The sequence below is a fragment of the Anomaloglossus baeobatrachus genome, chromosome 3 (assembly GCF_048569485.1).
Source record: "Anomaloglossus baeobatrachus isolate aAnoBae1 chromosome 3, aAnoBae1.hap1, whole genome shotgun sequence".
NCBI classification, from domain to species: Eukaryota; Metazoa; Chordata; class Amphibia; order Anura; family Aromobatidae; genus Anomaloglossus; species Anomaloglossus baeobatrachus.
In genome coordinates, this window is record NC_134355.1 from 47,887,267 (window position 1) to 47,913,625 (window position 26,359).

Consider the following 26,359-nt stretch of genomic DNA (forward strand, 5'->3'; position numbering starts at 1 on the left):
ATCTTAATGTATATTGCCATCACACTTCTGCCCCTTCCTTTCCTGGAGGGAGGAAGAGCAGATTAGTTTATGATCAGGAGAATAACCAAGCACAGGACTCTGGCTTGTACACCATTAGGGGTAACACTGAGGGATAGCCTAGGCTTTCTTATCATGATGGACAGTATATGAGCCCCCTGTCTGTCACTGTCTTGCAGTCACATCCTGACACCAATAGAGCCCTGATCTCAACATCAGTCTTTGCACATGCCTATGCCCACAGAAGAGCTGTGGTTACTTCTCCAAGATGTTTGCAACTGTGATGCTCGACACTACGAGCAGTATGAATAGAATGGTAGTCAGACAAGCCGGGATAATAAGCCAGGAGGTAACGTATATGTAACGTCCTGGAGGTGAATTCACGGGACTGTGCACTGGACTCCCCCAGAGAGGCAACTAAGAGCTAACGCCTATTCACGGACCGTCTGGTCACCCCACCAGAGGGCCTAAATGCACGGCAGCCGGAACACAGGGAGTACAGGGTACGGGTCCTTCAGAGATCGGCACGGGAGATGACTAATAGTCCAACGGGAACCGGAGGCTGGACAGATGACGGAAACCGGGTACAAGTGCCGAGTAGTCACAGCCGACGGGGTCCGGATCCAGCGGGATGTGCAGGCTGGAGCTTCCAGGTAAAGTCCAGGTGATGGGTTCAGGCTGACGGGAGTTGGCAGGATACTCAGCAAACAGTCACCGGGACACCTCCTGGGTAATCGGCACTCTAGGACCAGGTCAGGACGGCAGACGGGCTTGGCGGAAGAGACAGGGTTAATCTGGGTACAAGACACAGAGGGACCTGAACACCTAGCTATGGGAACACGTTGATCAGGCACCGCCCACCTGGAAAGGAAGTCCTAATATACCCTGTACCTGTATTTGACCATATCCTGTTTCCGGGACGCTGGCCCTTTAAGAAGAGGTGAGTGAACGCGCGCGCGCCCTAATGCGTATGCGCGAGGCTCGTGTGCCGAAGACCAGAGCAGGAAGTGGTGCAGGAGATGCAGGGGGACCAGACAGAGTGTCCTGGGTCTCAGGGAGACGCCGGGACCGGCGGGCAGGAGGCATGGAGGACACAGAGGAGGGAGAGTGAGGGGGCAGCCATGGGCAGAAGGACCGGGAACCGAAGCAGTGAGTGACAGTATAGGATTCACTGAGCAGATATAGACGTGGTCAGGAAGAGGTCCGAGCTCAAAAACCGAGAGGTAATGTATAAAGTTCAGGGAGAAGACAGACGCATAGTTAGGAAGAGGTCCGAGGTCAGAAGCAGGGAGGTAATGTATAAGGTTCAGGGAGCAGACAGAGGCATTGTCAGGAAGTGGTTCAGGGTCTGAAGCCAGGAGGTAACATATAAGGTTCAGGGAGCAGACAGAGATATGGTCAGGAAGAGGTCTGGTGTAAGAAGCCAGGAGGTAACGTATAAGGTTCAGGGAGCAGAGATATGGTCAGGAAGAGGTTCGGGGTCAGAAGCCAGGACGTAACGTATAAGGTTCAGGGGGCAAAAAGAGACGTGGTGAGTAAGAGGTCCGAGGTCAGAAGCCAAGATCAGAACACTTACACCAGACAGGAATCAAATGAACACTGAGCAAACAGGAAGTACGACTGGTGACGTTCAGAGAGCGCAAGCCCAGTAAAGAATAGAGCAATCATCAGGAAAGAGGCACATCTGTGAAGGCATCTCCTAGTGCTTAAAGACAACCTGTCAGCAAGTGCACAAGACACATAGCAGAACATTTTCAAATGCAAAATGCTCTGCAAAGCGGAACCGTAACAGGAACAGCCTACTTGACGTATCACTTTATAAGTTGTGTAAAATGTACCCAGAAGAACTGATGCTTTTTTGAAGGCCCCATATTTATATGATTTAGATTTTTCTTCTGTTAATTGATAAAAATAAACTATTAACAGTTCTAAATTTGGGAGCCCCATTTTTTTCCACACTTGTCTAAAATATTTGGACAATACTGAATGACAGTAAATATTACATCAGTACGTCCATGGTGAAATAGTTAATGTAAGTTCGATTTCCTCCTAAGTTCGTTAGGCTTAAGAATGCTGTGACCGCACAACAACCTTATACATTTTTCTCAACTCATCTCTTAAGATAAACATTGGGATTTAGAAACCAAAATTGAATCAGCGCTGTAGTGGAGAAAATAATAAAGCGCAGCGCTTCTCTACTAATTATGTTTGCTTCTACGTATGTTCAGCTTTGTTAACCTGATATTGGATGGAATGTATAGAGTCATTCAGATTCCGAAAGAAGCTCGGAAAAAAATAAAGATGTTCTCGGGTTCATACGCTGAATGCCTGACTGCTCCTTAAACTTCCATTTCCTGTTCATTCCATTTCTTCGGGAAACAAAAGTCCATTCTCTACGTTTCTGTTCTGCGATGTGGAAAAACTAAGTAACCATTCTCTTTAATTACAAAGAACAAAAGTATTGTCCCTAGTTTATTACTAATGACTAAACACATTAGAGGGATCTCGGCTACTAAACAGTGCTACTGTTTTTTCCCATGTATTAGGTTACACGCAAAGGGATCAGAGTTCTTTGCCGGCTTTCAGGTGCGTGATCCCGATAATGAGAGAGCACGAGTCATTTAATCTTCATCTTCCAGTGTTGAGAAAATGGCAATAATCTGCGGATGATGAAGCGGTATATCTGCAAGATAACATTCCCAAGCTCTACGGTAAATTCGTAAATTTTATTTTTATCTTTTTTTTTGTTTCAGAATGATTTATGATTGAAGTTATCAAGACGGCTACGAACACGAGACTTTTGGTCGGAATTCATCCATTGGGAAAGTATTGATCAGATGTTTCTGCGCTTGCATGTTTATTTTAATAGTGAGAATGGATTAAGGTTCTGCCAAACTTCTTTGATATTCAACATGCCTGATCCCAATTTTTTCCTGGTGTTTGAAGGTTTCCATACACATAAGACAGAGAGCCAATCATGATGAAATCAGTGGTTTGGATAACTTTTATTTGTATATGGGCTGGATTTCAGGGATTTACAAAAGTTGTCAAAGGGCGGGAAATGGCATGGAATAAAAATTAACTATTACTCCACTGTAAAATTCACAACAACGCTAGCACAGTGACGCTGGTAATCTCTGTCGGTTGTTCCGTTATCAATAATAAAACTGCTATTGCCAATAAATAGTTTGAGTGGTCATATACTGTATTTTTCGGATTATAAGAGACACTTTTCCTCCTAAAAATGTGGGGTGCATCTTATAATGCGAATATAACATTCCGGGAGGTGGAGACTAGGCGCTGTGCAGTTGCCGGGCGCTGTGTTGGCTGTGGTGGGGGTTTTGCTGGCTGCAGTGTGGGCTGTGCTGTCCGTGGTAGGGGCTTTTCGGGCTACGGTGGGGGCTGTGCTGGCTGCGGTGGGGGCTGTGCTGTTGCCGGGCACTGTGTTGGCTGTGGTGGGGGCTGTGCTGGCTGCGGTGGGGGCTGTGCTGGCTGCGGTGGGGGCTGTGCTGGCTGTGGTGGGGGCTGTGCTGGCTGCGGTAGGGGCTGTGCTGGCTGCGGTAGGGGCTGTGCTGGCTGCGGTGGAATCTGTGCTGGCTGCAGTGGGGGCTGTGCTGGCTGCAGTAGGGGCTATGTGGAGCGGGGTAGTGCAGCAGGTGGGATGCTCTGTCGGCGTTACGGACATCAAATAATGGCACCCATAGTCGGCTCATGCGCGGATGGCACTCTCGGCTCAAAACCTCATCTGCGCATGCACTGCCTCCGACCCATTGATCTCCCAGCAGCGGACTCAACTAAAATGGTGCCCAGATATGGTGCATGTGCAGATGAGATCTCGGTTTGTCATTGAGCCGAGAGCTCAATCTGCGCATGTGTCTACTCCGGGCGCCATTTCTTTGAAGCCCGCACCACCGACAAAGCATCTGTGACACCCACTGCACCACCCTGCTCCACGCAGTCAGCACAGCACCCGCAGCCAGCACATCCCCCACCACAGCCAGCACAGCTTCCACCACAGCATCGCTCTACTCCAGAACCACCCCTGTCTCTTATGACCCGCTCCGCCACCGCTGCCGCCCTCCCCTTCAGTAAGACCCCACTAGAGTATAAGACGGACCCCTTTTTTTTTACCTTTACCTTTTTTATCTCTAAATTTGGGATGCGTCTTATATTCCGGTGCGTCTTATAAATCGAAAAATATGGTGCATTCCATACATTGAGGCATTACCACCACAACTGGTATTTTGCTGGAGCTGTCCAGTTAATTTTTCCAGTGATGTCATGGCTACAAAACTGGTAGGGACCACTGAAGCCAAGTGTCAGAGGATTTACTAGATGAAAAGTGTTTAATTTTTTTTTAGATCATTTTTTAAAATTTTGGAAGAGCCCCTTTAACCTTTTTACCTATTTTGTTACATTACTACCTGTGTTTAAATATATTTTTGTCATCTGATTTGTGTGTGATGCATCAGCACTAAATAGTCTAAATTGGAGAAGTGAAGTGAGAAAAATATAGGCAAAAATTAAAGTTATGGGATAAAATAAATAAAACTTGCCATGTGCATATGTATTCACCCTTTTGCTATGAAGCACTGAGCAAGAATTTACTTACAGTCAAAATTTGAAAAGCTTGTTTTGAGGTTGCCAAAAGACTTCCCAAATGTATGGAGGAAGGTGCTGTGGTTTGATAAGAACAAAATTTAACTTTTTGGCCACCAAGGTAAAGGCTATTTCCGGCACCAAACCAACAGAGCTCATCGTCCCAAGAACACCATCCACACAGTGAAATATGGTGGTGGCAGCATTATGCAGTGGGGGTGTTTTTTGCCAGCAGGGACAGGGAAAATGGTCTGAATTGAGGGGGAAGAGGGATGGGGTGAAATACAGGGATATTCTTGAGCAAAACCTGTTCAGTTTGTCAGTGATTTGAGACTTGGATGGAAGCTCACCCTTCAAAAAGACAACATTCGAGTGGTTTAAGGGGAAATGTGTAAATGTATTGGAGCGGCCGAGTCACAGCTCAGACCTTAATCCAATTGAGAATCTATGATCAAACCAGAAGATTGCTGTTCATCAGAAGAAACCATCTAACTTGAAGGAGCTGAAGGCAGGCCCGTAACTACAACCGGGGCAGTCGGGGCACTGCCCGGGGCCCCAACCACCCAAGGGGCCCCAAACTCATGGTAAAAAATTGTATTTTAATACTTTAATTTCTCATAAAATACCCAGCTCCTATATTATTCAAGTTTAAAGTTAATAAAAATAACGAAAAGATCCATGAAAGTGCAAGCGTAAATGTTTTTTGTTCGTTTACTTTAAACTATTTCGCTTAGTAACAGGAGCTCTATGGCAGACAGTAGACTGTTAGCTGATCGTGTGGTGTCACGCCAGGCGGTGATTCAGCCAATAGTTCAGGCAGCGGCCACGACGCGATGTGCACTGACACTGAGGTCTTGCTTTGAGTGGAGACAGACTGTCTTAGCCGACACAAATATCTCTGTGACAAACTGTGAGAAGCCCGGCCCCTCTCCAGTCTGCAGGTCTATACTGCTGTGAGGGGGAGGGAGGGGAGGAGGGGGAAGTCTCCATAATCACACATTCCTCCCACCTCCGGGTCATACAGTATCTATCTTCTCAGTCATCGGCCTCTTGTTTTCAATAATCAGAGTTGTATACAACCCCCACTCTCCTCACAACCGGGAGGGAGCAATAGTGACTGCTGCTGTACCTGTGGTCGGCGGTTGTATTTGATGTCTGGCACCTGCTGGGAGAGGCAGAAATGTCAGCTCCAGTCTCTCTCCTCCTGGAGAGAGCGGCTGGACACAATGCACATATCCTGGGCAGCCGCACTGTCTCTTTGCCAGTAGGTGGCCGTGGCGCCTTTGACAAAGTAATTGATGAATTCGCTTCTCTGAAAGTTAGGAAACAAATGTTTAAGTAACTGTTTAAAACTGAACAAATTGGTAATGTTTAACACTAGAAGTCCCAGAAATTTCGAGCTCCCCTCTGAAGTCCCAAAAGAGGGTCAAATGACCCTTAGGGGCCCTTTGCACACTACAACATCGTAAGCCGATGCTGCGATGCCGAGCGCGATAGTTCCCACCCCCGTCGCAGCAGCGATATCATGGTGATAGCTGCCGTAGCGAACATTATCGCAACGGCAGCTTCACATGCACTCACCTGCCCTGCGACGTGACTCTGGCCGGCGAGCAGCCTCCTTCCTAAGGGGGCAGGTCGTGTGGCTTCACAGCGACGTCACACGTTAGGCGGCCAATAGAAGCGGAGGGGTGGAGATGAACCGGACGTAAACATCCCGCCCACCCCTTTCCTTCCGCATTGCAGACGGGACGCAGGTAGGAGATGTTCCTCGCTCCTGCGACTTCATACACAGCGATGTGTGCTGCCGCAGGAACGAGGAACAACATCGTACCGTCGCAGCAGCCAAGATAATGAAAATGACCGACACTACACCAATCATGCGATACAGACGCTTTTGCGCTCAGTAATCGTAGTTAACATGATTTACACACTACGATGTCGAGAGCGACGCCGGAAGTGCGTCACTTTCGATTTGACCCCACTGACATCGCATCTGCGATGTCGTAGTGTGCAAAGGGCCTCTTAGTCCAAACTGAATAGAACTAAATAGAAACTAAATGGCTAAACTCAATGGAAAACAACAACCTCCTGTGGTGCGACAGTAATGGCCTTAATTATAGAACAAAAGACGGTAATTATAGGATGTTCGCTAAAATCCTTTAGGTCATTCGACCCGTCTCTGGGTTCCAAAGGTAGAAATGTTAAATGACCCCTCTCTGGGACTTCTAGTGTTAAGTAATGTTATGTTTAAGTGAACAAAGTTTAAATATATACTGTTTAAAAATACTTAATAATTTAATAAACATGTACCGTTATTTGAAAAATGTGCAATATTTGGAATTATTCACCTTATTCATTTTCCAAACATATTCACTGAATATTTAACTTCTAAAACTTGCATCATAAACAAAATCTATTAAAGGTCTTGCAGAACGTGGTGAAGCCTGTGTGTTGTGTACAACAATGCGTAGCCGGCTTCACCACGTTCCGCACAACCTCTAGTAATTGAAATGTTGAGGGGCCCCACTATGAAGTTTTGCCCCGGGGCCGTGAAGTTTATAGTTACGACACTGGCTGGAGGTTGTACTATTAAAATTATTTTTCTTTTTAACTACTCCCATACTCAAATCTACCCTCCTATCTATCACTATATGTCATTGTACAGATTTTTCCAGCTTCAGCGCCAGAGCACTTACATTGATAAAACTTAACCTGACAGCTGTAAAATTGCTCATTCCCAACGATTCAGTGATTAATTGTTTGGCAGAGGATAAAGCTGCTTTTTCTCATTTTCCTGCTAATAAGCAATAGAGTCAGAGCAAGTTAAGTGAGATAGAGCAGCAGGTAGGAGCAGGAGGCATTTAGCTGGACAGAGTGACAATGGGGAAGTGGAATGGGATCTCTTCCCTCCCAAAGGGCTGATTTGGTTTCATTACTAGTCAAGCAATGGAAGGAACACTCACCTGGGACCAAAAAAAGAGAACCCCCTCAGAAAAAGAATAGACAATAAATTAATTTTCCTTATAAATCTAATTAATTGTCCCTTTCTTTCAAAATTACTTGACAAGTGCTAGTCTCACTGTCCATGTTCCCCTGCTGGTCATAGATGTCTAGGTAGAATATAAATTCATAGTCAATCAATGTATATGTACTCGTATATCTTAATATGATGATTCCACCTATTCTGGCATACACTGTGTGCAGAATTATTAGGCAAATGAGTATTTTGATCACATGACACTTGTTATACATGTTGTCCTACTCCAAGCTGTATAGGCTTGAGAGCCAACTACCAATTAAGTAACTCAGGTGATGTGCATCTCTGTAATGAGGAGGGGTGCGGTGTAATGACATCAACACCCTATATAAGGTGTGCTTAATTATTAGGCAACTTCCTTGCCTTTGGCAAAATGGGTCAGAAGAGAGATTTGACGGGCTCTGAAAAGTCCAAAATTGTGAGATGTCTTGCAGAGGGATGCAGCAGTCTTGAAATTGCCAAACTTTTGAAGCATGATCACCGAACAATCAAGCGTTTCATGGCAAATAGCCAACAGGGTCGCAAGAAGCGCGTTGGGCAAAAAAGGCGCAAAATAACTGCCCATGAATTGAGGAAAATCAAGCGTGAAACTGCCAAGATGCCATTTGCCACCAGTTTGGCCATATTTCAGAGCTGCAGCGTTACTGGAGTATCAAAAAGCACAAGGTGTGCCATAGTCAGGGACATGGCCAAGGTAAGGAAGGCTGAAAAACCACCACCTCTGAACAAGAAACATAAGATAAATCGTCAGGACTGGGCCAAGAAATATCTTAAGACTGATTATTCAAAGGTTTTATGGACTGATAAAATGAGAGTGACTCTTGATGGGCCAGATGGATGGGCCAGAGGCTGGATCAGTAAAGGGCAGAGAGCTCCACTCCGACTCAGACGCCAGCAAGGTGGAGGTGGGGTACTGGTATGGGCTGGTATCATCAAAGATGAACTTGTGGGACCTTTTTGGGTTGAGGATGGAGTGAAGCTCAACTCCCAGACCTACTGCCAGTTTCTGGAAGACAACTTCTTCAAGCAGTAGTACAGGAAGAAGTCGGTATCGTTCAAGAAAATATGATTTTCATGCAGGACAATGCTCCATCACATGCATCCAACTACTCCACAGAGTGGCTGGCCAGTAAAGGTCTAAAAGATGAAAAAATAATGACATGGCCCCCTTGTTCACCTGATCTGAACCCCATAGAGAACCTGTGGTCCCTCATAAAATGTAAGATCTACAGGGAGGGAAAACAGTCCACCTCTCGGAACAGTGTCTGGGAGGCTGTGGTGGCTGCTGCACGCAATGTTGATCGTAAACAGATCAAGCAACTGACAGAATCTATGGATGGTCGGCTGTTGAGTGTCATCATAAAGAAAGGTGGCTATATTGGTCACTAATTTTTTGGGTTTTGTTTTTGCATGTCAGAAATGTTTATTTCTACATTTTGTGCAGTTATATTGGTTTACCTGGTGAAAATAAACAAGTGAGATGGGGATATATTTGGTTTTATTAAGTTGCCTAATAATTCTGCACAGTAATAGTTACTGCACAAACAGTTATCCTCTTAATATTTATCAGTCTTTTGGGTTGATTGAGAACATAGTTGTTGATCAATAATAAAAAAAATCCTCTAAAATACAACTTGCCTCACAATTTTGCACACGGTGTATAACACTTACTAAAATGACATAAAATGTCTGCTAAAAATGTGACAGAGGCAATTGCGGTTTATAGGGATCAATTGTAAGTTGCAAGCTCCCGAAGAGAGTAACATTGTAGACCATAAGAAATACAATGTTAACCCCTTCACGAATGGGCGATTTTGCGCTTCCATTTTTTTTTTTCACCATTCTTCTTCCGAGAGATGCAATTTTTTTTATTTTTTAGTCAATTTGGTCATGTGAAAGCTCGTTTTTTGCAGAATGAGCTGTACTTTTATATGAAAACAAGAGTTTTACCATATAGTGTACTGGAAAACAGCAAAAAAAAATCCAAATGTGGAAAAATTGAAAAAAAAAAGTGTGATTGCACTATTGTTTTTGAGATATGTTATTCACAGTGTTCACTATATGGCAAAACTGATGTATCGGTGTGATGCCTCAGGTCAGTGCAAGTTCGTAAACGCCAAATAAGTTTACATTTATCTAAGGGGTTTAAAAAAAATCAGAAGTTTGTCCAAAAAAAGTGGCGCACATCATGCACCATTTTCCGCGACCCGTAGCGTTCTCAATTTTCAGGATCTATGGCTCAGTGAAGGCTTATTTTTTGCGTGTTGAGCTGACGTTTTTACCGTACCATTTTTGTGCAAATGCTACGTTTTGATTGCCTGTTCTTGCATTTTGTGCAAAATTTGTGGCCACCAAAAAATGTAATTTTGGCATTTGGAATTTTTTTGCTGCTACAATGTTTACTGATCAGATTAACTAATTTTATATTTTGATAGATCGGGCATTTCTAAATGCGGCGATACCAAATGTGTGTATAATTTTTATATTTTTAACCCTTTAATTTTCAATGTGGCAAAGCAGGTTGATTTGAACTTTTAAGTTTTTTTATTTTTTAGAACTTTTTTTAAACTTTTTTTTTATTTTACTAGGTTCCCTAGGGGACTATAAGGATCAGCTGTCTTATAGCTCATTCATTTCTCCCGATCAGAGCTGCATCGCTCCGACCGGTAGAAATGAACTTCTCCTGTAACAGCCAGTACTTGGCTGTTTGTTTACAGGACCTTAGTTATGTCAGCACAGGAGTCATCACGTGACCCTGAGCTACCATGACAATCACCGGAAGTCACGGGATCACATCACATGACCTCCGGTATCGGACTGTAAGTAAACTTTCAGCGCGATCGCAGTTATAATGGCGCTGTCACTTATTGACAGCGCCATTTAAGGGGTTAAAGGCATGTGCGGATAACGATTCCGCTCATGGCTGGCAGGCACACATGTCAGCTAGGGCGTAATTTTACTGCCTACGGTTGTTAAGGGGTTAAAAATAAAGCTATATATTTTTTTCATTTTAATTTTTTAATTACATTTTTCGGTTTTATTTTTATGTGAATATTTTATTACCATAGCACCAAACCTAATCCTATTCCTTTATCCCTAACCCTAGCCTTAACCCTAATAAATCTATCCTTAACCTTATCTCTAACACTTTTACTAACTTTAACTATAACCTTAGTTAGTATTAGAAAAAGGTTGAATCATTTTTATTACTATGTTTGTGTTTCCTTTTTCTTTGTTTTGTTTCTTTTACAGAAGAATTGTGGGAGAGCACAGTGAAACCTTTGTCATTTTAGTTGCTGCCTATGCAGAGCGCCATAGTCAAAGTGAGATTGTCATTGTCTATTGTGCTTTGATTAGAACAGTGACCAAAGTGACAAAGCTCACTTCATCATACTCAAAGCTTTTTTATGTCAAATCGATTATGCCTCTGCATAAGAACTTGTGGAACTTTCAGTAGATATCACAGAAAAGAAGACAATATGGTCCAAAATGCCATATTGACCTTTAACACTTGATTAAATAACTCTAGGTATGCCTCATTAAAGCGCCAGGATTTTTCTATATAACCTTAAGCCAGTACTATACTGGCACTATCAGGCTGATTCCATATATACCTTTAGTTGTGAGATTGGATATATAGATTTTGAAACAGAAGCAAGTAAAGCTTGTAAAATGAGCAGGCAGATTTTTGAGTGGCAGCAGCTGCTGATCAGCTGATAGCTGGGATGGATTTTCATAGTGATTCCCGCCCCCCTGTCTGTCCGTCCTCCCCCTGTTAATTATGCTAACTCTATTATAGAATCGTTTTACTAACTGACTAGAAGGACCTGTAATGATGTCACACCCATGTGGCTAGAAGGGGCGGGGCCTCAGCCAACATAGCTCATACCAGGAAGCAACATTATTTTTCTGTTGGCTGAGGCCTCGCCCCTTCTGGTCACTTAAATGTGACATCAGCACAGGTCCTTCTAGTCAGTTAGTAAAACGATTCTATAATAGAATTAGCATAAATAACAGGGGGAGGACGGATAGGCAGAAAGGCGGTAATCACTGGAAATACCCACCCCAGCTAGCAGCTGATCGGCAGCTGCTGTCATTCACAAAAGTGCTAATTTTACAAACTTTATTTGCTTGTGTTTCAAAACCTAGACATCCGAGCTGACAACTACAGGTATGTATAGAATCAGCCTGATAGTGCCAGTATAGCACTGGCTTTAGGTTATATAGGGAAATCCTGGTGATTGGTGCACTTTAAGAGAACATTGACCATAGCATGTGACATGCAATGAGAACATTTTTTCCATAAAGTCATGCTCCGTTTTTCAGGCTACACCTCATTTACTCGCCTTCACATATTTCTTAAATGTGTATTTGGACATGAGGGCTCTGTCATCAGATGGATCTACCTCGGGGAAACGTACAAATGACTTTTTAGAAGCCATGCTTTCTGAGAGATGTCAGAAGACTTCAGAGGCATATGTAAGGGTTTTGGAGAGTTAATTGGTGAATGAGAGATTTTTTGATTATTACACAATTATGGAAAATTGTGAACAGTGGACTGTACATGTTAATGTGACACTATGAGAACAAGCAAAAAGATTTTGTTCCAGCTCCTTGAAATAATATTCCAATATTTAATCTAGTCAATGGTAAAATTTCATGGCACTCAAAGGCAGAAAAATCCCAAGAAGGAGAGAATAAAGCTCAGTTTAAGATTGTAGTTTGTGATCGAAATGCGTCACTTTTTTCTCTCCTTCTTGTGATTTATCGGCATTTAAGTTCCATAAAGTTTTAACTATCTCTTAATAAAATGTAGGAGTATTATTCAAGGAACTGGAAAAAAAACTATTTTAATTTTTCCCTTAGCTTACATGGCAGATCACGATGGAATTCCGTGCACCTGTCATTCATTGGTGAGCTGTGATTCATGATACAGATATAGTTGGGGGTGAAACTTAGTTGCCCTACTCGGGGGGATCTCTGGTGAGTCTGGGAGCCAAAGGTCACAGCACCTTATTGTGCGCATGTCAGCAGCATATGTTTAAATGTATATGTTTTCCTTTGGTTCTGTAGGGGTTAAAGATTCTTTCCTACCTGGCTATCCTTTGGAGCCTTAATCTCAGGTGCAGTTCTTTTGCTACCACTCCCCTTTAGTATAAATAGTTACATATCTTAACATCTGATGCCAGTTATAGATTCTCATATCTAAGCTGTCCACTTTAGAAGGAGCCTGTCTCTGGAAGAAGCTGAATTTTCATAACAATTGTAGCTCTGGTATTAACTGCATTGGAGTTGCTTGGAGGGTTTTCCTTTTGTGTCTATTCCCCCCTGTCTGTCTTCCTTTCCTTGTTTGGATTATTGCAGTGGTGAGATTAATTATCTCGCCAGCCTTCTCACTAGCCAGGGTATGTTCAGGGCAAGTGGGGGCCTAGGCAGGTGATTGGCGACAGGGTGAAAGAACCTGTATATGGACATTAGGGAGTGCAGGAAACAACCTCAGGTGAGTGCAGTGGTGAGACTAATTATCTTGCCAGCCTTCTCACTAGCCAGGGTATGTTCAGGGCAAGTGGGGGCCTAGGCAGGTGATTGGCGACGGGGTGAAAGAACCTGTATACGGACATTAGGGAGTGCAGGAAACAACCTCAGGTGAGTGCAGTGGTGAGACTAATTATCTTGCCAGCCTTCTCACTAGCCAGGGTATGTTCAGGACAAGCGGGGGCATATGCAAGTGATTGGCGATGGGGTGAAAGAACCTGTATAGGGATATTAGGGAGTGCAGGGAACAACCTCAGATGAGTACAGGAGTTGATTCTGCTTCCCTCTCCCTAGCACCAGCTCCTACCATTGTATCTTGCTCCCAGTGTACCCTGTTTGTTGCGGCACTGGCTGGGGGTTCCCTTATTCCTGGCAGAATCCTGAGTGACAGCTGTCCTGTTCATTCAGGTCTTGTAGAGTAGTGTCTGCAGATATTAAGTAGAGAATCCCGGAGAGCAGTTGAAAGCTAAAACTCATGTTTCTTGTTGTAGTACACAATTCTTAGTGGTTGGATCGTCTATTGTTTCAAGAGGCAAAGGCTTAAAGGGAATGTGTCATCAGGTTTTGCTACTCCATCTGAGAACACCATAATTTAGAGGAAGAGACCATGGTTCCAGAAATGTTTCATTTACTGAGCTGCTTGCTGCAGTTTCGATAAACTCCATGTTTTATATGCTGCAGATTTGTATGCTGAGCTGTGTATAAGGCCCCCTTCACACGTCCGTGAAAAATCATGCACGTGTTTCACGGACGTGTCAAAGGTGCGTTTTTCCTCTCCGTGAGCCGTGTTTATGACACCACGTGTGTTCTCCGTGTGATAACACACGGAGAACGAGAACTTTCAACTCACCTGTCCCTGGCGTCGCTGTCCGTGGTGCTGATCTTTGGTCTCCGGTCCTGCCGACTCCCCGCTGCTGCTGCTTCCGGCCGCATTGAAGTGAATATTCAATGAGCATAATGAGCGGCGGTCGGCAGCAAGTGACAGCAGCGGCAGAGACAGGAGGGCTGGAGAAGGTTAGTAAAGATTTATTTTTTTCTCTGACACGTGAGTTTTCTCCGGGACCGCATCCACACTACATCCGTGTGGTCCGTATGCGGGCCGTGTGACACCCGTGCTGCCGGAGAAAAACGGACATGCATCCTTGTGGAGCACATGGGCTCACGTCTGCTCCACACGGAGGCACGGGCCAATGGCTGCACACGTGCATGCACTTAAACCCATTGATTTTAATGGGTTTACGTGTGCCGCTGTCTCCGGTACATGCGGGCACGGACCTAGCACGTATCGGAGACACGTGCGTGTGAAGGGGGCCTAATCCTAATCACACCTCTGATTGGCAGCTTTCTGTGTACAATAATGCAACTTAATCCCAACTCATCCCAGACGACTGTATCTCACCGTAAAGTTGGATTGCCAAACTAAAGCTTTGGTGGGCTTAAATATAAGCTCCAAATGTAATTCATCCGGGGATAGAGATGATTTTATGATTTTAGGGTCCTAGATTCCAGCACAGAATAACTTTATTTGGAGGGGAATTTGGAGACAATCACTTACCAAGGACTATTTTGAAGACTAATAATGACTAATAATAAAACAAATTATCCACAAAGCTGGCAGCCCATTCATTAGCGCTCAACCAGACCGAAATTCTAATTCACTATATCCACACTCCCACTAAGGGAATTCGGCCAGAGCTGCTCTGAGGAACAGGACCTGCCAGGCAAAATCTGAACCACTCCAACCTGAAGGACGGAGGATCGCACAGAAGCTCCAGGATCCAAGGTGCCGGAGAATCCTAGGAGCCAGCAGCGATTCCTAACCCGGATCCATTCAGCGTATCAACGGCAACGCCAGCGGAGACAGCCCCCACTCCGGAGGGATTACCCATCCACCTACCACCGGGGTTGTGCGGGGGCGCACAACCTCATCAGTTGAGCAAATACATTTATTATTAATAACTCCTTTTTTCAGTATTTTGAAGACTAGGCCTACATAAATTTGGCCATGCAACAGATTGCAACTCTTTGCTCCTAACTAGAGATAAGCAGATGCATGGAAGTTCAAGTTCGCCGAGTTCAACTGGACTATAGATAAAGTTCTGTTTTGGACCTGAACTTGACGTGAATTCCATTGAAAGTCACTGGTTGGACAGTTCGGCCACATGTAACCAGCCATAAACAGAACAATTCCTGGGGAGGGAAGGTGAAGATTTTTCATAGAGTGCAAGCGACTCGCACTTGGCCGAAAACTGAGCGTACCCAAGCACAGCGATGCTTGATCAAGTGGTTACCAAACATAAAGCAACTAAACTACGAACTTGAACACTAATTTTTTGGTAAAGTCTGCGTTTGATAAGAACATTTCTGTCGCCTGATATGTCATGGCTGCTCTAACTTGCCAACCGCATATTTTTCATCCTAATGTTGAGTGGACAAAGTCACCATGTGGACATAGCCTGTGGGTTGAGTCACAAGTAACCTATTATATTGATTATATGAACCCCCTAGAATCATGTCCTTCGGAGGAACTAATGAACCCAAATCCAACACTAGTATATAGACAGAACAGGAGGGACCAGTAGCGCTTCATTTACCCAGTAACTTGCTGCATTGCTTTGGTGACAGGTAAACTACAGGAATGAGTTAATGATTATATGCGGTAGGACTGTAAATGCATCACTGTTGTTTTCCTATGGAAATTTGTGCTTATTTTAATTATAACACTTCCTTCTGTAAACTATTTTTCATGGGATTTTTTTTTTTTTTTTACAAAGGAAATAAAAAGTTAATGTGAACTTACCCTTAAAGTCGTTGACCTGTGCAGTCAAAACACTATCTGCCTGTAAGCAGCACATAGTCATGAACGCAAGGAGCTTGTGCAGCTGTCAGAGAACAACTACTATGTATTGGCAAAGGAATAGTGAAGTATCGCATGTGTCATGGGCACTGGAAATAATATTAGTAATCCTCTTTATAAATATCATTAGTGACAAAAATAAAAAAGTTGTTCCCTTTGGTTGGGAAGTTTTGGGGTAAAAAAATTACAGACGGCACTTTTTTTTCTGATGACTACAGTACGGACCTTTTTTTTACTGTCTATACATGTACTGATAGTTTGCACCCAGTATCTGGACATTACTTTCGACCCTTCTCCTGACTGATTACTCTTAACAATGAGATCCCTTTGCTGTGTTGTCAGCTGTTTGCAGACAATGGCTTTTACTATAGGAAAATGTCAGGAGAATCCTACTAGAACAGATAAACGTTCTATGGGGATAATCAGAATCACTGTAAATGATGGCAACCGTGTACTCACTACTACGTAAGATGAGTGTTAATGAGTTTGGCTAATTCTGAACACAACCACGCACCCAATTATTAAAGGGTGTTCACACTTATGTGTAACTCCATTATTTGATTTACTTATTTTTTTTCTTCAAAATGATTTTAGTTTGTTTCTAATAGATTTGCGCAGATTATGGGTGATTTTTAAGGTGGGAAAAGTTTTGAAATGATTCTTCTTGGCATGATTTTTTTTTCATGCCAAAAAACCTGCCATTTTAACAGGGGTGTTGAGACTTTTAATATCCTCTGTAAAGGATGCAAACAAAGTAAGAAGAACTACATCGATTATTTCGGAGTTAGTTGGGTTTCTTTATGAGTCCATTCTTAGAATGGAAGAGTGACCCTCTAATGAGTCTTCTCGTATGATTTATGGCCACTTTACACACAGAGATAAATCTGCGGCAGATCTGTGGTTGCAGTGAAATTGTGGACAATCAGTGCCAGGTTTGTGGCTGTGTACAAATCAAACAATATGTCCATGATTTCACTGCCACCACAGATTTGCCAAAGATTTATCTCTGTGTGTAAAGTGGCCTTTAGGATTGAAGCCAGATGGGAATTAATAATAGGTAGCACCAGACTTTATCTTCTTCCTCCCTGAAAAGACAATTTGAATATATCCCAGAGGAGCATTGCGTGCAAATTGAGGTTCTCATCTGGCTTTAATTCTAAAGCATACGACAAGACTCGTTGGAGGGTCACTTTTGACTTATAGGATCGCTACCTCCAATAGGTGGCACCAAAGTTTGTCTTCTTCCTCCCCTGAAGAGACAATTTGAATATATCCCAGAGGAGAATTGCATGCAATTTGATGTTCTGATCTGGCTTCAACCCTAAGGGGTACTTTACACGTTGCGACATCGCTAGCATCGGCTAGCGATGCCGAGCGCGATAGTATCCGCCCCCGTCGCACATGCGATATGTGGTGATTGCTGCCGTAGCGCCCTCGCTGTCTGCCGGCTGTGTTTTCTCAGGCTGGTCTCCCCGAGATCAGTGATTGTTTTGTCTTAGTGATAAAAGCACTAAAAGACCAAAGGGCCAAACTTCAATCTCAGTCGTCCCCAGGTCTTTACTGTTGCATTTAAGTTGGAACGTTTCTCAATTTATATCCTTGTTGGCAGCAAATGCCCTTCAAAGGAAAACATGATAATGGTGCATTGATTCACAAGATACTTTATTGGAAGTGACAAGTACCCTGCCCCCTAATACCACCTATATAAACATATAATATGCCTATTAATCTACAGCTGAATTCCACTGATGACATCAGATTACCGCTTCTGCTATGTAACTAGGTATCAAATGAGACATAATGACACTGAAAGTAGCTTGAGGTTTCACCAGCTGCCTCTATAAGATGGATGAAGATCATGTGAGAGCACATGTGCCGGAGAAAGAAAGTCATCTTCTCTAAAGCATCTGAAAATGTCCGAGATCCTAATCTAGGATGAAAGCAAGAAACACACGGTGAATATAGGATGACTGTGGTGTGTTTGGATTTCTATTATATTTCATACACAATGTCAGAAAGGAGTGTGATTTATTGAGCTGTCTAATGAATAGAAATATGGTGCGGGTATATTTCATTTGAAATGAACAGCAAAGAAATAACAAAAAAAAAATCTATCTACAATATTGGGAATTATCTATCTATCTATCTATCTATATCTGTGGGTCTGGTTACTATTACTTTTGCTACAATTATTTGGTAGAGATGAACAAACCCGAACTGTAAAGTTTGGTGTCCATACCGAGCACCTTGTTTTCAGTGTTGAACAATCGATCATAGACTTTTGACTGTACGTTCCTGTTCTGGTTTGTCACCCGAATAAAGCTTGTTGAAAGATGGCAGAGCAGCCAATCAGCAAGCTTTTAGGCTGTGGTCACTTCCAGAGCCATCACAGCTAGAGATGAGCTAACCTTTCAAAGTTCGGTTTGCCGATCTTTACCGATCTTCCTAGTGTTTGCCCACCTGTTCGACGAACAGATCGGCAAATATACCGAACTTATTCAATTCAATGGGAGGCCAAACCTATGTTTTGTAAAATGATGTAGGAGGATGTAAAAAGAAAATAAACAGGTCATACTTACCAAGTCTCCGGTGCCGCTGTAACTTCTCCCACAGCTGTACTTCTGATTATCCTCATACATATTCACTACTCTCTACGGCCACCGGTGTCTCTGATTGGCTGCTGTCAGACCCCACCCTCAGACAGCGTTTGTGATTGTTTGGAACCAAAGATGCTGCGTGTGGGTCTCTATCATGGTATAAAATAAATAAAAAAAATAATTGTCATAGAGTCCCCCCATTTATTGATACTAGCACATATAAAGCCAACAGCTACAGGTTGCAGGCCCCAGCCATGTGCTCATCTTGGCTGTGTATTAAAATGAGAGGAATCGCATGCAGATTTTTTTCTTAATTATTTAAATAATTTTAAAAAATGGTGTGCGGTCCCCCCCTCAATTTTGATACCCAACCATGATAAAGCTGACAGCTGGGGGCTGGTTTTCTCAGGCTAGGGAGACCCATAGTTATTAAGCCCCTCCAGCCTAAAAATAGCAGCCTGCAGCCACCCAAGATTGCTGCATCCATTTGATGCAATAAGCTCAGCACTTTACCCGGCTCTTCCAAATTGCCTTGGTGTGGTGACTGTCAGGGTAATAAGGGGTTATTGGCAGCCCATGGCTGCTACTAAGCTTTAGATTAGTAATGGGAGGCATCTATGAGATCCCCAATTAATAATCTGTAAGTAAAAGTAAATAAACACAATAGACTTCTGGGATGTGTACTCAGTAAAAGAGGCAGAGACATTACCTCCCCATCATGATCCTCCATTCTTCCTCAGGGTATTGTGGTTTCCATGGTATCCTTGCAGTTAGAAGCAGAGATCCGTGTATCCCAATTGTTAGCTCTTTCCAGTACTCCAGGGTCCAAAGTGTTTTTTTTCCTGTGTACCTGAGATTACATCTGTTGCAAGAATTTCATGACTCCATTTTGAGTGGTCACCAGGGGGTCACAGCTACCCAGAAACGTATTGCAATATTATTTTCGTGGTCATCCATGCAAGTTAAAGATTTTGCATCTGTAGCACCCCTGAGCTACTCAGAGCACTACAGGGAACTGCATCCTCACGGGGATGCAGGACCTACCCCCTGGAACCTGGAACACCAGTGCCAGCAACAGAAACACACAACAAAATCCTAGTTACCACTCACATCAGGGGCAATTGGTTAGTCAGAGACAAGGTGATGGCCACCTATAGCGCGGAGCCAGACCAGAAGGACTAGACCACCTGGTGGGAGGGGACTGCACAGAGACCTGAGTAGTAGTGAAAGAGGAAAGAGGTGCCTTAAGCTGGGTCGTGTAACGGTGACCTGGGGGCACAGGAGAGTGGTCACCAGGGCAAGTACAACCGAGTACCGCTGGGACCAGAGTACGCACGGGGCACAGGGCCCTAGGTCAGGCGTCAGTTTCAGATGGCCTGGTAATTACCTTCACAGTGAGTGGACCTTCACGGACCGCACTGACCTACAGATTCGGCGGCATCAGCAGTAAAGCAAGGATCAGGGTTTGGGACACAGACCAGCCCTATAGGGTCCACACTGCCCGCCGTACGGACAAGGAGACTGCCACCACTAAACAAGGTATAGTCGGCACTAAACCGATTCATGCTACGGGGGCCCAACCACACTGAGAGTGCCGGGGACAGAGAAACGGAGTCATCAACTGGCACTGGAAATACAGGGACCTGAACCAGCAGTCCAAAGGTCAAGAGGGAGTAGAGACTGTTAAATACAATCCACGGTGTGGCCTCCCTTATTGCTCCATCATACATCTCCCAGGCTCAGCCCTACCTGCAGAGGGCCTGCCACCACAGCTGCCGTTACCAACAGCCCTAGGGGATAATCAACTCTGCAGTGGCGGTTCCCCCATATTAACTGCAACCTGCAGGTGGCGTCACACAAATAACTTTATTCTCCCCTGTGAATACTACCCTTTAAAAAAAGCACCCAGGGCACGGAATCGGGCAACTGCCACCAAAGTGACATTCCCCAATTGCAAACTGCCCGGAACCGAGTACCCCATAACCCTGGGGGACACACATCCACTTGTGAAATTTAAGCACACACTAAAGTCTGTTGTAGCCGGCCGGCAGGGGGCTTGGCTCCAATTCAAGTTCCAGAAAGATCGTGGGCTCATTTGGCATTGGAATTCATTTCTGATTTGCTTTTGTCAGGTGGGAAAATTGTGATTTGGATAGTAGTCGGCCAATTTAGTAAACAAGCCCACTTTGTTCCATTATCAGGGTTACCTAATGCTGAGATGCTTTCCAGGTTCTTTATCAATCATGTGGTAAGATCGCTTGGAATCCCTTTTAATATTGTATCTGATAGGGGGGTGCAATTTTTGTCTCCAAATTTTTTAGAGCATTTTGTAAAAAGTTGGAGATTGATTTGCCATTTTCTTCTGCTTAACACCCTGAAAGCAACAATCAGACTGAAAGGACAAATCAGTTGTTGGAGCAAATTTTTAGATGTTTCATTATGGTTCAGCAGGAGGACTGGTCCTCATATTGGCCTCTTTCTGAGTTCGCCTTTAACAGTTGAGTCAATCAGTCTACTGAAACCTTGCCTTTCTTTTGTAATTATGGTTTGCATCCTCATTTTGGTGAATTTTCTAGCATGAATTTTGGATGTCCTGGCATAGAGCTGGCCAGGCAAAAAGTCTAGGATGTCTGGACAGAGATTCAAAAGAATATTAGAGTGGCTCAACTTTTTCAAAATTGGAATGCTGATAGGAAGCGTTCAGCAGTTCCTGTGTTCAAAGTAGGAGATAAGGTTTGGGTATCTTACAAAAATATTAAGCTGAAGGTGCCATCGACAAAGTTGGATCCTAAATTTGTTGGCTTGTATAAGATTGTGGAGGTAGTTAATCCAGTGACCTTCAGACTAAAACTTTCTTTGTTTTTTGCATCCCTAATGTGTTTCATAAATCACTGCTAAAGGAGTTTGTCCCTTCGGTTTTGTCTCCCTCTTCCCCACTTCCTCTGGTTTCTCTCAATGACAGTTTAGAGTATGAGGTTGGAAAGTCCGTAATTCCATCCAGTATCTCATTCACTGGAAGGGATATGGGCCTAAGGAGAGATCCTGGGTTCTGGCTCATTTAGTGAAAGCTGATAATTTGGTCAGGTCCTTCCATCGAAGATTTCCTGGTAAACCCTGGAGGTTCAGTCGAACCCCTAGAAGAGGGGGTATAATAGGTGACTGTTTCCTGCACTATAGATTTCAGGTGTGCTCAGCTGTCGGTATGCTGATTGACAGCTTAGTTGTTCAATCTAGTGCAGGGGTGTGTTGAGCTGTTGACGTGTTGAGTGACAGCTCAGTCATCCAATCTGAGACTGGGAGGTTCTGTGTTTTGCAGGTGTGACTTGTTTGGTTGCCCAGCTATTTTGCTGAGCTGTCAGTCCAAGAACATTGTCAGTCTTAGTCTTCAGCTCAGTTGTGCAAGTTGGCCTCTTAAATCTGCGTTCTGAGAATTGGTCTTTTGCTGCCTGACTCCATTGACTTTGTTTGACCATCCTTTTGCATTGTCCCTCTGCTATGATCCGCTATCGTCCAGGTATTCTGATTCCGGAATGTGCCCTGTGCCTCTGCCTCTCCACTTAATCTTTCCATGATCTCCTTGTACCTGACCCCAGAACATTTGACTATCCTGCCTCATGACTTGCCTGTGTAGTCACAAGCATCACATAGAGGTTATATTCCTGATATGAAGATATCAACTGCACTTATTGTAAACTATAAAATAATAATTACAGTCAAAGTAATCTGAATAACGTTTCTTCAATTTCAAAACAATCACAGATGCCTCAAATTTCTTTACAGACAGGGCAAAAATTACCCTATTTTCATGGACTGTCCTGGAATCTCTGGATGGTTGGCAACCTTGTTTCCTGCCCTTACATTGTTGAAGGCTTAAATTAAGGCTAGGGTCACACGACCGCATTTTCTCTCTCCAAGAAAATATGTCCAATTATGCTAATCTCACTCTGATCAGAGTGTGATCCGACTTTTTCCAGATATGGAGAAGATGGAAACATTTTTTTCTCTAACTTCTACATTCTATCAGTCTGCGAAAATTGGACTGCAGTCAGTTGTCATCCAAGTGAAGTCCGATATTTTCTTCAGACCCATAGACTTGCATGGCCAAGTGCATATTTAATTGCATGCTGCAATTTTTTCCTTGGACCAACTCAGTTCAAGAAAAAAAATCAGTCATGTAGACAGCACCATAGAATAATATTGGTCCGAGTGAGATCCGATATTTTGTCGGATCACTCTCGGACCGAAAATATGGTTGTATGATCCTAGCCTAAGAAGCCCAGGGAGATAGACGGCTCCCTGCTACATCACTCATCACAAGTTAGAATTCTTACCTGAGCAGTATTATCCCCTATTACTGAGTCTGGGCCCCAACATTTCATCTAAATGGGGGAACTTTACTTATTGGTGATATAGGGTGAGAGGGATTAGTCACTTCATTTCTTATTTCATCTTCAATTGACTGAGCCTTTCCTCCTTTATCACACCTGACTGACTCAGCCACGGTCCCCTTGTAACACCTCAGACTGACTAAGTCCCCTCCTCTTGTAACACCCCTGACTGACTGAGTTTCTTCCTCTTGTATCACTCCTGACTGACTGAGCCCCCTCCTCTTGTAACACCCCTGACTGACTGAGACTCTTCCTCTTGAAACACCCCTGACTAACTGAGTCCCCTCCTCTTGTAACACCCCTGACTGACTGAGCCCCCTCCTCTTGTAACACCCCTGACTGACTGAGCCCTCTCCACTTGTAACACCCCTGACTGACTGAGCCCCCTCCTCTTGTAACACCCCTGACTGACTGAGACTCTTCCTCTTGAAACACCCCTGACTAACTGAGTCCCCTCCTCTTGTAACACCCCTGACTGACTGAGCCCCCTCCTCTTGTAACACCCCTGACTGACTGAGCCCTCTCCACTTGTAACACCCCTGACTGACTGAGCCCCCTCCTCTTGTAACACCCCTGACTGACTGAGTCTCTTCCTCTTGTAACACCCCTGACTGACTGAGTCTCTTCCTCTTGTAACACCCCTGACTGACTGAGCCCCCTCCTCTTGTAACACCCCTGACTGACTGAGTCTCTTCCTCTTGTAACACCCCTGACTGACTGAGCCCCCTCCTCTTGTAACACCCCTGACTGACTGAGCCCTCTCCACTTGTAACACCCCTGACTGACTGAGACTCTTCCTCTTGTAACTCCCATTACTGACTGAGTCCCTTCCTTTTGTAACACCCCTGACTGACTGAGTCCCTTCCTTTTGTAACACCCCTGACTGACTGAGTCCCTTCCTTTTGTAACACCCCTGACTGACTGAGTCCCTTCCTTTTGTAACACCCCTGACTGACTGAGTCCCTTACTCTGGTAACTTCCATTACTGACTGAGTCCCCCTCCTGTTGTAACACTCCTGACTGACTGAGACTCTTCCTCTTGTAACACCCCTGACTGACTGAGCCCCCTCCTTACACCATTTTTGATAACTGTGTACCATTGTGTTTTTATATAATACCACATTATTAGCCCATTTTACTATACAATTGATAGTCTTGTATTACTTCTATGTAGCTACATAGTGGGCCCCAAGAATGATTTTCTCTGGTGGGCCCACGGTGCTCCAATTCGACCCTGGTTCAGGCTATTAATGTTGGTGTCTTGTTGCATCTAGTAATTTAGCACATACCAAAAAAAAGAGAAAACAGATTAACTCTGACCCACCATAAAATACACATGGGTTTCATTTATCCCATAGAAAACTAATAATATCCTAATTTTCCAAATATGACCTGGAATAATAGATTTCTTAGTGAGGATGATAACAAACAGAGGAGAAAAGATTTGCGGCAGGATGAGATATCAATAATTAGGCTGGAATTGAACTCTGTTTGCCTCATTAGTTTTGCATTGAACGCCAAATTCAAAACATGTTATGAATTCCCTGGCGTCCGCGTATGTTCCGCATTTATTCAGACATGTCTACATTATTAAAGGTGAACACATACATTAGGTTGAAGTTTTGTGTGCTGGTAGATATTGGAAGAAGCGAACAACTATCTAATATTTACATCAGGTTCTCAAATTTTTCACCCCATGATAACTGAAGTCAAGGAAAAGAAAGATTTGGATTTCCCACAAAAATAAATATGAAAACTAGGCCAGCTTGTATATGGTGAAGTTGGAAAGAAATAGCTATATGGGCACCTTAATGCCGGCGTCACACGGTACGATATATTGGGCGATATGTCGGCAGGGTCACGTCTTAAGTAACGCACATCCGGCATCGTTTGATATATCGTAGTGTGCGACAGCTACGAGCGAAGGTGAACGAGCAAAAATACTCACCTTATCGTTACTCGTTGACACGTCGCTCATTTTCAAAAAGTCGTTTCTTCTTCTCTGCGCCGGTTGTTCATTGTTCCCGGGGTAGCACACATCGCTCCGTGTGACACCCCGGGAACGATGAACACAGCTTACCTGCAGCCACCGACAACGCGGAAGGAAGGAGGTGGGCGGGATGTTTACGTCCCGCTTATCTCCGCCCCTCCGCTTCTATTGGCCGGCCGCTGTGTGACGTCGCTGTGACCCCGAACGTCCCTCCCTCTTCAGGAAGTGGATGTTCGTCGCCCACAGCGAGCTTGTGAGGGAAGTAAGTACGTGTGACAGGGGGTTAACGACTTTGTGCGACATGGGCAACTAATTGCCCGTAACCCATAAACGACGGGGGCGGGTACGATCGCTCGTGCAATCGCACGATAGATCGTACTGTGTGATGCCGGCATTAGGCTCTGAATAAGTATTTTAAAAGGTTTTTAGGTCATCAATATCTGATCTAGTATGGTAATACTCCTGGCACCACCAAAATCAGACGATTAAATAATAATAATCATTTTTATTTATATAGCGCCAACATATTCCACAGCGCTTTACAATTCACAGGGGACATTTACAGACAATATGAGACATTACAAAATAACAAAATTCAACAGCACCCTAAAGTGTCCCCAGCCTATGGCTTTGAGTTTTTGTGTATTGAAGGCACCTTCCTCTATAGGGAGGGGACTGAGCAATTAGGTTCCTAGTGTGTTCTATCCTGTTAGCTTATACTGTCATCCTGCCAATCTCCAGTTCCGATTCCTGCTTGCTTTTCCAACTCCGCCCTGCCTGCCTACCTGTATCTGTCTTCCTGACCCTCCAGTTAGCTGCCTCAGTACCAGGGACTGCCATGGAGTGGAACCTGGCAGCCCAGACCATCCTCACCATCAGAAGTTCTGGTGAAGACCCAGTCGGCATTTAGTCATAATCCTTCAGAGTTAGCCCAATCATGGTGCAGTGTTTCCACAACTAACACTGTTACACAACCTACTGACTGCTGTTTGCTGTTCTTCATATAGTTGCTTAATTATCTCATTAAATCAGCTGTGGTCCTAGCCGGCAGATTTCCAGGCCTGTAGATAACCCTAGGTCTTCTCCTCATGCAGGGACTTCTGGAATGCCATGACTACTCTCTGTTGTTTTCTTAGACCCTACTTTCTGTCTGGCTGATGCTCACTGTGCTTTAACTACAGGTACTCTCATAAACTAAGCCTAAACAGCTCCTTTTATAACTGAAACTCCTTCTTGAGCTTCCCACTTATTGCTAACCCTTTGTTACCCAAAATTCTTGCAGCTAGCAAAAGTTTTCACACTACACATGTAAATCTATGCACCAGTTGAGAAATGCAT